General features: G+C 36.7%; 1 pseudogene across 1 annotated transcript in view; it reads left to right on the forward strand.

Moving 5' to 3' along the window:
• The window catches only part of LOC307180290 (dnaJ homolog subfamily B member 6-like), a 92,972-nt pseudogene that overhangs the window by 24,583 nt on the left and 51,493 nt on the right, over positions 1–16,896 (forward strand). The window contains exon 2 of the transcript XR_013831749.1: positions 7,943–7,999. The product of XR_013831749.1 is annotated as a dnaJ homolog subfamily B member 6-like (transcript). The remainder of the gene's footprint in view (positions 1–7,942; positions 8,000–16,896) is intronic.

Raw genomic sequence — 16,896 nt, forward strand, 5'->3', positions numbered from 1 at the left:
CATTTCTCTTGTGTAGATTTTTTGGAGTGGATTTACCTGGGTCATAGGGTAAGTATTTATTTAGCTTTTAAAGAAGCTGCCAAATTGTTTTCCACAGTGGCTGTGCTATTTTACATTCCCACCTATAATATATGAGAGTTCACATTTCTCCACATCCTCATCGTCACTTGTTGCTCCCCGTCTTTTTGGTTATAGCCATTTTAGTTTGTGTGAAGTGGTATTTTGTTGTGGTTTTATTTTGCATTTCCTTAAACTCTAATGAGCTTGAGCATCTTTTCATTTGCTTATTGCTCATTCATATGTATTTGAAGGAATAACATTTAAATCTTTTCCATTTCTAATGTTTTTCTTATTGCATTGTAAGAGTTCTTTATATCTACAGAGTTTGGACACAAAGTTATCAAAAATATGATTTTCAAATATTTTCTCCCACTGGGTGGCTTGTCTTTTCATTTCCTATAGTGTCTATCTGAAGCACTAAAATTTTTAATTTTGATGAAGTCCAATATATCAGTTATTTTCTGTATCTAACCTTTTATCAGTGTTGTATTGTCTTGATTACTGTAAATTTAAAGTAAGTTTTAAAATCTGGTAATGAAAGACCTAATACTTTTGTTTTTCAAAATTGTTTCTGGTATTCTGCATTTTTTGCCTTTAGGATCATGTGCCATTTTCCACACACACACACACACACACACACACACACACACACACACAAAAGCCTGTTGGGATTTTGATATAGATTGCATTGACTTTATAGAGCAGTGTGGTGAGTGTTGTCTTCATAATAATATTGCATGTTCTAATCCATGAATGTAGATTTCCATAAATTTCTTTCCATTTATATATCTCAATTTCTCCAAGAAGTGTTTTGTAGTTTTTAATGTATAAATCTTTTCTTTTGTTAAATGTATTCCTAAATGTTTTATTCTTTTTGATGCTATTCAGAATGGAGGTCTCTTAATTTCATTTTTGGATGGTTTATTGTAGTGTAGAAATACAATTGATTTTGGGGTTTAAATCCTGTATCCTATTGCTTCCTAAATTTCTTTGTTAGTTGTGTAGTTTTATTATGGATTCCTTAGGATTTTCTACATATAGGATTATTTCACCTGCAAATAAGGGCAGTTTTACTTCTTTCTTTCTAATCTCATCTTCTTTAATTTTTTCCCCTTATTTACTGCCTAGAACTTCCAATACCGTGTTGAATAGAAGTGGTAGGAATGGGCATTCAGTCTTTCACCATTAAGCATGGTAGTAACTATAGGTTTTTGTTTTGTAGATTTCCTTTATTAGGTTAAATCAGTTTCTTTTCATTCTTAGTTTTTTGAGTTTTAAAGTCTTGAATGAGCTTGGAATTTAGTCAAGTGCTATTTTTGTGTTCATTGAGATGATTATGTGGTTTTTCTTTTGGAATTCAATGTATTTAACTACATTTATTTTTGAATTATGAAACAGGCTTGTATTTCTGGGATAAACCTTACTTTGTCAAGATACATTACTCTGTTTATATGTTGTTAGATTAGATTTGCTAAAATTTTGTTAATTGTTGCATTTACTTTCATGAGGGATATTAGTTTGTAGTTTTCTTATGTCTTTGTGAGGTTTTAGTATCAGCCTGATTGTGGCCTAATTCATTAAACTGAGTTGGAGTGTAATACTTCTTCAGTTTTCTGAAATAATGTTTGAAGAATCCATATTATTTCATCCTTACATGTTTAGTAGAATTCACCAGTGAATTCATCTTAGCCTGATGTTTTCTTTTGGGGAAGATTTTTAACATTTATTGTAATATCTTTAGGTTATATACATATATTTGAGTGAGCTTTGATAGTGTGCATCTTTTAAAGAATATGCCCATTTCACTTCAGTCATTGAATTTATTGACATGAAATTCATAAAATTCACTTATCATTTTTTTATATCTATGTAACCGGGTGATGTCACCTTTCTCATTTGTGGTAATGCTGTCCTGCCTTCTCTTTTTCTCTCTGTTTTCTCATCAGCCTGGCTAGAGGTTTATCAATTTTATTAATCTTCTCAAAGATCTACATTTTGGTTTCATTTATTTTCTTTATTTTATGTTATCAGTTCATTGATTTTTTTTTTTTTAGGCTGATTTTTTTTTTCCTGCTTATTACCTCTAGTTTAATTTGCTCTTTTTCTAGTTTCTTAAGGTCAGGTCACTGAGTCAAGACTTTTCTCTCTCACATAGGGATTTTATGCTGTTTTCTCCTATGTACATCTTTGGTGACTTCCCACAAATTTTGATATAGTTTTAATTTTATGTTCAAAATACTTTCTAATTTCCATATTGATTTCTTCTTTGATCCATGAGTGTGCTATTTAGTTTGCATACATTTGGGGGATATTCCAGAGATCTTTCTGGATTATTATCTATTTTAATTCTCTTATAGTCAAAGAATATGCTTTATATGATTTGCATTATTTTAAATTTACTTAAGATTGTTTTATGGCCCTGGTTATGATTTATCTTAAAAATGCTCAGTGTGTGCTTAAAAAAGAATGTGTGTCCGCTGTTGGCTGAAGTGTTATATAAACATCAGCCAGGTCAAGTTAGTTGATTGAGTTGTTCAGTCTCTATCTTTACTGATTTTCTGTCCACTTTTTCTACCAATTATGGTGAGAAATATATTGAAATCTTTAAATATAATTGCAGTCAATCTGTTTCTCCTTGAAGTTCTATTAATTTTTGCTGAATTTATTTTGAGGCTCTGCATAGACTTTTGGCATTATGTCTTTCTTAACCCTTTTATCATTACGAGATGAACTTCATCTGTGGTAATATTCTTTGGTCAGAAATCTGCTTTGTCTGCCCCAAAAGGCCTTGGTTTCTAGCAAATTAAGCCATGAAGAAAAAAAAAACTTGGAGAAAATGAGAATATGATCCAAATGATTGTTGACACTAAACTTGTTCAGGCGAGGTTAAGAGTGCAAGAAGTAGGAGAGTTGATGAAAATGTGAGGACTTTAAATTTTTTAATATCTCTGAAAATTCACTTTTTTTTCACTTGAGAAAATTACAGCCTCCAACTAAGGCAGAAACTTTTGAATTCTTTTTAAAGATAAATTTAAGTTTTAAAATAACTTTTATGGTAAAATACACCACAAACAGAATTTGAAAGAAAACTAATTTGTATTGCACGCAAAAGGTAAAGGGTTTCTATCTCTGCTATTCCAAAGAGTTAGTAAGAAAAATAGTAGATTAATGGATAAAAGATACGAATGGAAATGCCTATCCAAATCAATAATAAGCATAGAAAATATACTGAAGGAAATGCAAGTTATAAGTGCAATATCCTTTCTTATCTGCTAGATTGGTATAAAACTAAATAGACAACTACTATTGGCAGTGATGGGCAAAGGATACTTTTGTGTGTTGGTTGTGGAACTGGAGCTGTGAATTGTCACTCTCTTTTTTTGGATCTGTAGGACCTTCCATACAGGAAGCCAAGCTCTTCTACTTTCTGGAGAGCACATTTCTTGCCTAGATATCACAGCAGTGGCTTTGAGTTCTGTCTTTGTTTCTGGTATCTGAGGAATTTCTTCTCTTCTCTTTGATCTTTCTTATGTACTTTTGTCAGTGTGTTCTATTTTATCCAGCATTTCTACTTTGAGTTGGGTGAGGGGAGGTTTCCCATAGCATTCTTAAGTTCACCATAGTGACTGGAATTCATCTAAAAATTTGTCACCAAATTTGTTACCATATCACTCAAAGAGAGAGGTTGTCTTTCAAGTATTAAGGAGACAGGCAGAAATAATTAAATATAAAATTACTCATGGAATTAGCATTCATGAACCTTTCTTGAAATAGGTATTTAACAGTGAAATATAGTCAACCACGAAGTAAATAAAAATTCATATAAGGCAAGTCAAGGAAAATTTAAAACTAAAGCTTTTTCTCTGCCCTTTGGCCTCTTGTCTCCCCTCTATTGTGCATTGTGTATTTGCATTATGCATCGACCAAACCTCCCTGTCAGCAGAAATACCTGCTCAACCATAAAGAGCAACATTCTCCTAGCACCACCAAGACAACTCCTTAAAAGATAGCATTCCTTCTTAATCTTGTAAGGAGTCACAATGACCCACCATTTTGTACTTGCAGATCTGAATTGTGCAATCTATCTGTGGCATTTAATGTACAGCTTTCTGTCTCAAAAAAACTGCTTTGACCTCTAATGGGTGGAACAGTTCTCAGATCTTTCTGAGAGGCTGTTCCTCGGTTATAATCCTCAATTTGGCTCGAATAAAATTTTCCTTTTCTTTCAATAGATTGACTGTTGATTAATTTTTTGTCAATTACAGGAACAGAATTAACTGTTATAAAAGGGCTGGTGGTAAACATTGAATCCATGGTAAATGTTGAACTAGAGGAAAAACTGAGGGAGTAAGGTTACACAACAAAATGTGTTATAAGCCCTGAAAGTAGAAATACACCAGCCACAGAAATTTGTCATTTTATGAGTTGTAGAAGTAATTATCCTCATTCTTTTATTCTCATTCTTCATTGTATGGTGTCAATACTTTAAAATTAACATGTGGTAAGAATATATATAATGTTTTACATGCTAATGATTTTTCATCCAAAAAAAACATTAGGGTGTCATTTTGTAAGTTATATTTCTTGTGAAATAGCATGTGCAATTCAGCAAGTCCTTCACTGTCATTTTTCTTTCTCTCCTCTTTAAAACAAGTAAAATAAAATTGAACTATTTAAAATAAAAGCTCATATAATCCCATTTTAAAACTTTGAGGTATAGTTCACATATATTAAAATGCATTATCGGGAAGAAAGAAATTTTCCTCTATCCTTACAGGAAGCCTTTCCTCTATCCTTACTAGACCTCTGGCTGGTCTAGTAATTAGATTGACATGATTTACAGGAGATTAACAGAAGAAAAATCAAACAAAAGTTTAATAACATGTATACATGGGGCAGACCCAGGAATGTTGAGTAACTTGCCAAAATGGCTGAAGCCTTCACCTTAAATACCATCTTTAGCTAAAGACAAAAGAGGGTGTTGGGGGTAGTGGTTTGGGACTTCAAAGGGAAGGAAGGCAATTCACATGGAGATGGAAAAGCAAGGGTCTGGTATATAAATGCAGAGACAACCTGACACAGAGTGGACTCTTGATCTCTAGGCCCTGCTAAGTTTCCTCCCACCACAGCTAGTTCATATTATTTGCAGATATCTTTGGTGATAGCTCTATTCCAGGAACAGGCCCTTGATCTAAATTCTTTAGATAGTTTCAGGGTAAGTATAATGACAGTCTTCCAGAGTCTTCTGTTATTTAAAAATAATCAGCCTAAATTAATCCTCATGCCAAAGAGAAACATTTTGGGGTGGCAAATTTTGCACCCCTAAAGCATTGTAACCCTTCCATTTCCATCACCTGTGAAAGTTTCCTTGTGCCCCTTTCCAGTCAGTTCTGTAAGCAACGGCACCAAAAACGGAGGAGAGCTTAAACAAGCTTTATTTAGGAACGCTCCCGGGCGAGGTTCACTGGTCCGAGAGAAAGGGGCCAGAGAAGTCGCGCGCGGGTGCAGGCACGAACAAAATTTATAGGGGTGGACGCAGGGGAGGCGCTTGCTGTGTGAGGCAGCCCTTTTTTGGTAATCTCTCGGGTGTTGTGGCAATGTCAGGTGTCGGTTGCATCAGCCTCAGAGCCGTTGGTTCTGCCCCTTGGGGAGCGGGAAGACCGGGGCCGAGTGGGAAGTCCTGGGCCTGCAATGTCAGGTGTCGTCGGTTGTATCAACCACTTTGGCGGGGGTTCCGTCTGGCTCCCTGGGCCCTTCCCTGGACCTGCTGGCCTTACAAGTTCACCACTCCTTAGCAGCCACTTTGTGATTTAATCCTAGGTTAATGAAATTGTTGGTAACTATGTTTTTAATCTACTTATATTTTTCTTTTTAATTTTATTTTTTGTACATTTTTATTTTAGTTTTATTGAGATATAATGGACATATAGCACTGTATAAGTTTAAGGCATACAACATAATGATTAGACTTAACATGCATCATTAAATGATTACCACAATAAGTTTAGTGAATATCCATATTTCATATAGATGTAAAATTAAAGAAATAGAAAAACAATTTTTTCTTGTGATGAGGACTCTTAGGATTTACTCTTAACAACTTCTATCCATAACATACATCACTGTTAATTTATCATGTTGTACATTACATCCCTAGTACTTATTTATCTTATAACGAGAAGTTTGTAACTTTTGACTGTCTTCATCCAAACCCCACCCCCTCCACCCATCTCTCGTAACCACAAATCTGATGCATTTTTCTATGAGTTACTTTGTTTTTGAAGTATAATTGACCCACAGTACTATGTTAGTTCCTGTTGTACAACATACTGATTTGATATTTCTGTATATTTCAAAATGATCTTCACGATAAATCTAGTTACCATCTATCACCATTCAAAGGTATTACATAATTATTGGCTATATTTCCCACACTGTACATTTTATAGCAGTGACTCATTTATCGTGCAACTCTTAATCCCCCTCACTGATTTCTCTCCTCTCACTCCCTCCCCTCTGGCAACCATCTGTTCTCTGTATTTATGTTTCTGTATTATGTTTGTTCATTTGTTTTGGTTTTTAGATTTCACTTAGAATAATATTCTCTAGGTCAAGATTTCATTCTTTTTTATGGCTAAGTAATATTCCACTGTGTGTGTGTGTGTGTGTGTGTGTGTGTGTGTGTGTGTGTGTGTGTGTGTGTATCCCACATCTTCTTTATCCATTCATCTATTGAAGAGCCCAGGGTGTCCCAAACCTGGTGTCAGCCAGCTGGTGAGCAGGCTGGATCCTAGGGCAGCTGACTGAGGGGTCCACAGTGTCTCAGAGCTGGTGTTGGCCTGCTGGTGGGCGGGGCCAGGTCCCAGGAATCCTGGGACTAGTGCCAGTCCATTGGTGGGCAGAGCTGGGTCCCAAGGTTTTTGACTGCAGGGCCCTGGGGAATCCTGGAGCTGATGTCAGCCCCTCTGGTGGATGGGGCTGGGACCTAGGGGGTCCCTGGGTTGACACCAGCCTCCTGGTAGGTGTGGTGGGTCTTGACATTGGTAGACCATGGGTCTGTGGTGGTCCTAGCGCTGGTGTCTGCCCACTGGTGGGCACCACCAGGGTCAAGGGGGTTCCGGGGTTGGTGCCCACCCACTGGTATGTGCAGCCAGGGCCCAGGGTGTCCTGGGGCTAATGCCAGCCTGCTGGTAGGCAGAGCCAGGTCCTGATGTCTCTGGCTGCAGGGCCCTGGGGGTCCCAGAGTTGGTGTCTGCCCACTGGTAGGCGGACTGGGTCTTAATGGCTGGCTGTAGGCCCTCAGAGGTCCCTGGGCTAGTGCTGGTGCATTGGTGGTAGCCCATGTCTGAGGGTGGCTGGTGCTCAAGGGGTCCTAAGGCAGCTGGTCTGCTGGTGGGTGGGTCTGTGTTCCCATGTGAGTAGCTGCTTGACCTAAAGCATCCCAGAACTGATGCCGACAGGCTGGTGGGTGGGGCCAGTTCCATCCCTAATAAGCTAGAGGGGAGATTCCAAAATGGCGTTTTCCAGCACCAGTATCCTCCTGATAGAATGAGCTCCCCAAAATGGCTGCTGCCAGCATCTGTGTCCTCAGGGTGAGCTCCAGTTGCCTCCTGCCTCTCGTAGAGCCTCTCCAAGATCAGCAGGAGGGTCTGATCCAGGCTTCTTTCAAATTACTGCTTCTTCCCAGGGTCTCAGAGTGTGTGAGATTTGGGGTGTGCCCTTTAAGAGTGGAGTCTCTTTTCTATCCTCTGGTTCTCCTGAAAGTAAGTCATCTAAATTTTTTAAATGAAATATTTCAAACGGAATATATTGGCAATGAGAAACTGAGTGCTTGTTACTACTACCCTGCTTTAACAGATCTTAAATGTTATATTTGTTTCAGATTTTTAAAAACTTTAAACAGTACAGTTGAAGCCCCCCTCTTCATCACATGCCACAAGTAAGTCCTATTCTGAAGTTGTATATCCTTACCATGTGTTTTTTTAAATACTTTTACTGCTTAGTTATATAGTAATGGTTTTTCCATGCTATTAAACTTTATTAAAATTCTATCATATTTTATGTATTCTACAACTTTGGTTTTTTTCACTCATTTTTGAGATACGGGATATTCAGCCACTATGGAGTGGTATAGCCATAGTAGTTATTTACAATGTCTTTTCTGGTTGGTGCCATACTAGTTGTTAAGTATTTTTAATATCTTACCCTGGGATTTATCTATATTGATAAATATATTAATCTAGCCAATTCATTTCAATTACTGTACCATAGTCCACTTGGTGAAAATATAATGGATCTGTTAGCCTATTGATGGATGTTTAGGTTGTTTCCAGTTATTTACTATTAAATACAAAGCTGCAGTAAAATCTTTAGAGGACTTCTTACGCACATATGAGAATTTCTTTAGTGTTTTTATTAAAGTGAAATTATGTGTATGTAAAGTGAAATATGTGTTACTCTCCAGAGTGATTGTTCCAATTTACGCTCTCACCAGAGTATGAGAATATTTGTTTCTCAGTAACATTTTCTTTCCTCTCCTTATCCCTTTTCCCCCCTGCTTATGCTTTTCAGCACTTTTGTTATTATTTCTTTAAAAAATTTGCCAACATGATGGATATGAAATTATATCTTGTGCTTTAATTTGCGTTTCACTAATTATTGGTAATGTTGAAGATCGTTTCATAGGCTTATTAATGATTCTGGTTTCCTTTTCTTAAGTTTCTTTTCACATCATTTACTGTTATCTATTGGGTTGTTTTGTCTTTTAATTTTGTTAATTGATTTGCGACAGTATTGTTTTTAATATTCTGGATAAAAATTTACAGTAGTTTTTAAGAAATGTTATGGATGTCATTCCTTTTTTAAAAATTTTTCATTCAAAAATATTTTTAAACTTATGGAAACTTACCAAAATAATATAAGGAACACATGTATTCTCTTATCAAGATTTGTCTATTGTTTACATTTTCCACTACTAGTTTTACCTTTTGTGCTCCTGCCTCTTCACTCTGTATAAATAGTTTTTTTTTCTAGAACATTTGGCCCTTTACCCCTAAATACTTCAGTGGATACTTTCTAAGAATAGGGTTGTTTTTGTTTTTTTTTTATAACCATAATACATTTGTCTACCTCATTTGTCTAAACTATCCTTCATATTTCATAACAATGTTCTTTATAGCATTTTTACCCCATGTAGTCCTGGATCCAGCCTAGAGATAAATATTATACTTAGGTGTGCCAGTTTATTTTCCTAGGAAGGGCTTATCCCACGTCACACATCATTTATTAAGATTCCTCCAACGTTGCTGCCACTCATTGATCCCTACCTTGCCTGAACTCTTACAACAGTCAGACTAAAAACTTTGTTTTAGCGTTTAACTATACAAGGTAGTGCCATGAAGAAAGCATAGACTTTGCTGACAGCCAAGAGAATGCTGGAGTTCTCTCAGAGTAAATTGACCAGCTGAAGAAATCAGACCAGTATTTACAGTTGGGAATCTCCATTGAAATGACCCAACCATGTCATTCTACCACGAAGAACAAAGATTAACAAGCCCCACCTATATACCTAAAACTTCCAATCAGCTTTTCATTCCAGTCCCTTAGATATGAACAGACAACCATGGATCACTCCACATTTGAAGAAAATCTTTAAGCAGAAAGGCAGAGACCAAAATGAACAAACCAACAGCAAGGAATTAAAGACAAACAAACAATGCAGAGAACAGAAAATGTTTTAATTATAATAAATTCCTTTAGAGAGATGAGAGAAAACTTTGCATCCATGAAACAATAAAATGCCAGGACTTCCCAGGTGGCGCAGTGGTTAAGAATCCACTTTCCCATGCAGGGGACACAGGTTTGATCCCTGGTCCGGGAAAATCCCACATGCCACAGAGCAACTAAGCCCGTGTGCCGCAACTACTGAAGCCCACGCACTCTAGGGCCCTTGCTCCGCAACAAGCATAGCCACCGCAATGAGAAGCCTGTGCACTGCAACGAAGAGTAGCCCCCGCTCGCTGCAACTAGAGAAAGCGCGCACGCAGCAACAAAGACCCAGCTCAGCCAAAAAAAAAAAGCCATGTAAAGGAATATTTAAAGGACCAAAATGAGCTCTTAGAAATTAAAAACATGATAACATAAATGAAAAAGTCCATAAGTGGATTGAAAGATAAACCAAGGAAATGTCCCAGATAGTAGAACAAAAAGACAAAGCTATGAAAATAAGAGAGAAAAGTTAAGAAAATTAGTGGATTAGAACAGGATATCTAACATCCAAATAAAGGAGAGAGAGCAGAGAATATGGAGGAAAGGAAAATATTAAAATAATTTTTAAAATTTTCTCAGAAATGTCAGATGTGCATTTTCAAACTGTATCAGCGCACTAAGTGCCCAGCATAGTGGAAAAGAAAGACCAACAGCAAGGGACATAATTGTGACATTTCAGAACAATGAGAATCAAAAGAAGATCATAATAACTTGCATGGGGGGTGCAGGGGGGAACCATGTTGCATGAAAAGAACAAGAATAAATATATCTTTGAACTTGCCAGTAAAAACACTGGAAGCTGAAGGATAATGAAGTAAACAATTTGAAAATATTTTTAACCTAGAATGTTATACTCAACCAAATAATCAAGTGTGAGAGCAAAACAGCTCATTTTCAGACACACAAGTTCAAAAAAATTGTATCTCTTACACACCCTTTCTCAGAAAGCAAATGGAGGCTGTGTCACACCAAAACAAGGCAGTTAATTACAAGAGAGCAACGTGGAATCTCGAAAACAGGAAACAAACATGGGGGTATAATGCAAAACAGGACATTTCTGTTGGGAATGTGAAATGGTACAGCTACTGTAGAAAACTATATGGCAGTTCCTTAAAAAATTAAGCAGAATTGCCATATGATCCAGCAATTTCACTTCTAGATATAGTTTCAGAATAAGTGAAAGCAGAGACAGGTATTTGCACACCAATATTCATAGCAGCATTATTCACAATAGCCAAAAGGTTGAAACAACCTAAAAATTCATCAACAGGTGAATGGATAAAACAAAATATCATGTATACATACAATGGAATATTAGTCTTAAAAAGGAATGAAATTCTGATACATACTACAACATGGATAAACCTTGAAAATATTATGCTAAGTGAAACGAGCCAGCCACAAAATGGCAAATACTGTATGATTCTACTTATTTGTGGTACGTAGAATAGTCAGATTTATAGATACAGAAGGTAGCATAGTGGTCTGGGGGTGGGGGGCTGGTGAGGGAGAGTAAGAATCATTGTTTAATTGGTGCAGTGTTTCAGTTTGGGATGATGAGATGGATGGTGGTGATGGTTGGCCAAAAATGTGAATGTACTTAATGTCACTGAATTGTACATTTTTAAATGGCTGAAATAATAAATTTTATGTTATGTTTTTTATACCAAAAAATATATTATACTTAGTCGTCATGTCTTTGTAGCCTTCTTTAATCTGCAGCATTTCCACAACCTTGTAAAACTGTAGTACAGTATGGCAACCAGAATATTCACATTGTTGATGATTCCATCACAGTGTAGTGAGATATTTTGAGATCATGAAAATATCTTGCACCCTATCAAAATATCCCCCTGGACTTAGCCTTTATCCTTGCCCATTCTTTACTGTGAATGTTTTGCAACTCTAGTACTTCCTCCAGATTTACCAGTCAAGCCTCAGCATAATACTATAAGCACAAGACCTACCTTCTCTCTGATTTATTTATTATTATGAGGGATTGAAATTCTTAGCTTTTTTCAATGGTTAATAATTCATTTTGTTTCTTAATTATTTTTTTGCTCAAAATGTTCTAGACATGGCCCATGGGAGCCCCTTAAAACTGTTTCTTATGTGCTTGTAATATGTCCCCAACATTTATTTGAACATTTCCTTACTTTTGTCATCATAAGACTCATACCTATCCTGCCTCATCCTGCAATTGTCTCTTTCTTCTAGGAGCCTTGGCTCCTTTTAGTGGAGGAATAGTATTTACAAACCAAGATCTCGGTGCTTGGTTGCTCATTGCTCCTGAGCTCTTTTCTTGTTAGCCCTTCCTACAGAGCTAGGAAGTACATACATATATATACACAGATACACAGATATATATATATACTAAACATATACATATTTTATTTCTGTGTGGGTTCATACTATACCTTTAGTTCTAATCCATCCCTATAGTGTTCTTTCTTGATTTTCCCCATTCTATAATTATCTCTTCCTTCTATGCACAGTGGGAAAACTGGCTCCCAGTAACATCAAAAATATTTACGCAATTGTGCGGTCTTACAATGTATCTAAAGTATTTTCAAAATTGCTTCACCCAAAAGCCAATAAACAAACCCACTAAGAATAGTTAAGGGTTTATTTTCACTACTGCTCCTCGCCCCCTGACACCCCCACATCCCCCAAGACTGAGGGTATACTGTCAGATATTGTGTTTATAAGATACTTGAATGCATCCTTTCTTCTTCCCTCCCTCCCTTCTTTCCATTCTTCCCCTTTCCTTGCCTATTTCCCTGCCCCTTCCTCTTTCTCTTTTTCCCATCCCATTTGCTTCCTTTTCTTCTCTCCATATGGTTATGGTGTAAACACAGAATGTAACTATGTTCATTTGTTTAGTTTTAGTTTTTCTTCCATCACGTTCTTACTGATATAATTTTATTTTTTGAATATTTAGAGTAGTAATATGCTTTAATAAGTTAAAAAGTGTACAAAAGATTACACTCAGAGAAGTGTCATTCTCTCCTATATCCATTCTACCTCATTTGCTTCCCCATCCCTTATTGATGACTCAGTTCATTGTTTTCTGGTTTATTCTGCTGACACAGATATATGTTTTCTTATTTTCCCTTCTCACACAATAGGTAGCATGATATATTTGTTCTTTAACATATTGTATTTTGAGTTTTCCTTTTAATACTACTTTTTGGAACCTACTCCATATCAATTCATAATATTCCTTTTTTATTTTTTGAATGTATGAAGCATCTGTAGTGATGTTCCTTATTTAATTCCTGATATTAGAAATTAGTTTTATTCCTTTCTTTATCAATCTATCTAATTTATCAGTTTTGAGATTTTTTTGTTTTCTCTATTTTTCAGTTTTTTATTTCAGTGATTTCTGCTCTTACCTTTATAATTTCCTTTTGCTTGCTTTGAGTTTAACTTGTCTTCCTTTCCTGCTTTCATAAGGTAGAAGTTTAGGTCAGGTGTAGGCAAAGTTTTTGTTAAAGGGCAGCATAGTATTTTAGCTTTATGGACCGTATGGCCTCTCACAATTGCTCAGTGCTGCTGTTGTGGCAGAAGTCGGCCATAGATAATTTAAGTGAATGGATGTGGCTGTGTTCTGGTAAAACATTATTTACAAAGACAACACAGGCCTGGGGGCTGTAAATCAGTGAACCCCCCCCCCCCCCACTGGCTTAGATCATTGATTTGAGACCTTCCTTCTTTTTTTTGGCTGCGTTGGGTCTTCATTGGTACACGTGGGCTTTCTCTAGTTGCAGCGAGTGGGGGTTACTCTTCGTTGCAGTACGCTGGCTTCTCTTGTTGCAGAGCACAGGCTCTAGGCATGCAGGCTTTAGTAGTTGCCACATGCGGGCTCAGTAGTTGCCGCACATGGGCTCTAGGGTACACGGGCATCAGCAGTATGGCACGCAGGCTCAGTAGTGGTGGCTCGTGGGCTTTAGAGCGCAGGCTCAGTAGTTGTGGTGCAATGGCTTAGTTGCTCTGCAGCATGTGGGATATCTTCCCAGACGAGGGATCAAACCCATGTCCCCTGCATTGGCAGGCAGATTCTTTTTTTTTTTTTTAACATCTTTATTGGAGTATAATTGCTTTACAATGGGGTGTTAGTTTCTGCTTTATAACAAAGTGAATCAGTTATACATATACATATATCCCCATATCTCTTCCCTCTTGCGTTTCTCTCCCTCTCACCCTCCCTATCCCACCCCTCTAGGTGATCACAAAACACTGAGCTGATCTCCCTGTGCTATGCACCTGCTTCCCACTAGCTATTTTACGTTTGGTAGTGTATATATGTGCGTGCCACCCTCTCACTTTGTCACAGCTTACCCTTCCCCTCTCACCGTATCCTCAAGTCCATTCTCTAGTAGGTCTGCGTCTTTATTGCCATCTTGCCCCTAGGCTTTTCATGACCATTTTTTGTTTGTTTTTTAGATTCCATATATATGTGTTAGTATACGGTATTTGTTTTTCTCTTTCTGACTTACTTCACTCTGTATGACAGACTCTAGGTCCATCCACCTCACTACAAATAACTCAATTTCGTTTCTTTTTATGGCTGAGTAATATTCCATTGTATATATGTGCCACATCTTCTTTATCCATTCACCAGTTTATGGACACTTAGGTTGCTTCCATGTCCTGGCTATTGTAAATAGAACTGCAGTGAACATTGTGGTACATGACTCTTTTTGAATTATGGTTTTCTCAGGGTATATGGCAGGCAGATTCTTAACCACTGCACCACCAGAGAAGTCCCAAGACCTTCCTTCTTTTCTAACATAGACATTTAAAGTCATAAATTTCTCTATTTAGCTGCATCTCACAGATTTAAAACATATTTTCATTATTATTCAGTACAAAATGTCATCTGATCTTTCTTTTTTTGTTAGTTTTTTGACTGAGTCAATGTTCATTTAAAGGAATGTTTAATTTCTAAGTATTTGGGGGCTTCCTAGTTACCTTATGGTTTGTGTTTAATTCTGTTGTGGTTAAAGAACATATTCTTTACAATCTTAATGTTTTAACTTGTTTTTTTTTAATTTAATTAATTTATTTTTGGCTGCATTAGGTCTTTGTTGCTGCACACGCAGGCTTCCTCTTGTTGCAGCGAGTGGGGGATTACTCTTCGTTGTGGTGCGTGGGCTTCTCATTGTGGTGGCTTCTCTTTGTTGCAGAGCATGGGCTCTAGGCCTGTGGGCTTCAGTAGTTGTGGCTTGCGGGCTCCAGAGCACAGGCTCAGTAGCTGTGGTGCATGGGCTTAGTTGCTCCATGGCATTTGGGATCTTCCCAGACCGGGGCTCAAACCCATGTCCCCAGCATTAGCAGGTGGATTCTTAACCACTGTGTCACCAGGGAAGCCAATCTTAATGTTTTTATTTATACTTGTACTGTATTATGGTCCAGCATATTGTCCCTCTTGGTAAACCTACCTTGTGCAATTGAAAATAATGTGTGTTATGTCATTTTTGTTGTATTATCTAACAGTATCAATTGAATCTAGGTGATTGATAACGTTGTTCATATCTTTTATGCATGTATGCATTCCTGAATTTTTTTTTTATGTCTGTGAATTGCTGACAGAGGTTTAAAATTAGCAACCATGAGTGTAGAATTACCTTTTATTTTGTCAGTCTTTAGTTCATGTATTTTGATGTAGTTCATGTATTCTGTTACTGAGTGCAAATACGTTTATGATTATTGTGTATTGTTGAATCAGTACTTTTTTTAGTCTTAGTCCTTCTTGATTTCCAGTAATAAGTTTTGTTTTTAAATCTGTTTTATCTACTATTAATGCAACTATTTTAGTGAACTTATGCTTATCATTTCCTTCTGATATTGTTTTTCCACCCATTTCAGTCTATTTGTGTTTTATATTTAAAGTTCACCTCTGTATTTCATATTTAGTTTATGTTAGTTTTTAAATTGATTTTTAACAGTCTCTGCCTTTTAAGTGGAGCATTTATTCCATTAACATTTATTGGAATTATTGCCGAGTCTCTGCTGGGGTCTGCCATTTTATTTTTTGGCTTTCTATTTGTTTCCTCCATTATTAGTTTCTTTGTTCCTCCTTTCTTGCTTTTCTGGGAGCAGTTGAATTGTTTTAGAATTTCATTTTAGTTTTCCTATTTACTATTTAGCTTATGTTCTGTACATTATTTTTATAGTGGTCTTCCTATGAATTACAATGTTCATTCTTATGAAGAACCGAATTCCAACTCTAAGGTAAACCAAAATTGTAAACTAGCATTTGAGAATTTTAAAGTGGGCATTTTTATTCTCAATGAAGTGAAACAACATATTTTCTTTTTTAAATATTTATTTATTTTTATTGGTGTATAGTTGCTTTACAATGTTGTGCTAGCTCCTGATGCACAGCGAAGTGAACCAGCCATATGTATACACATATCCCCCCCCCTTTTGGATTTCCCTCCCATCCAGATTGCTACAGAGCACTGAGTAGATTTCCCTGTGCTATACAGCAGGTCCTTACTAGTTATCTGTTTCATACCTAGCAGCATATGTATGTCAATCCCAGTCTCCCAATTCATCCCAGCCCTCCTTCCCCCTGCCGTGTCCACACGTTGAAACAACATATTTTCAATGCATGAAAATCTCAGTAGAAAAATGGAAACTCTCCACAAGGAGCTCATGAAAAGGAAATAAATGGAAATGCTGGAAAACAACAATGTAATTTCTGAAGTGCAGAGTTCATTGAGGAGATTTAACTTCTGTATGTGTATAGACGTGACAGAAGAAAGAGTAAGTGAGCTTGGAGCCAGATCAATAAAAATTATCTTAGGTGAGGAAACGAGTAAAAAAAAGAATGAGAAAAACTGAACAGAGCCACGGAAACCTGTTAGATCACATCAGTCAAACATATGTGTAATTGGGATATCAGAAGAGATGAAAGAGACAAATAGGGAAAAACATTTTTTAAATGAAAAATTCTCAAACTCCATTAAATGTAAAAATTTGCAGACAGAAAATGCTAAATATGAAGCATGATAAAGGTAAAGAAGGCCACCTTAGGCACATCATAATTAAAGTGTCTGA

This window comes from Stenella coeruleoalba, assembly GCF_951394435.1.
Source record: "Stenella coeruleoalba genome assembly, chromosome: X".
NCBI classification, from domain to species: Eukaryota; Metazoa; Chordata; class Mammalia; order Artiodactyla; family Delphinidae; genus Stenella; species Stenella coeruleoalba.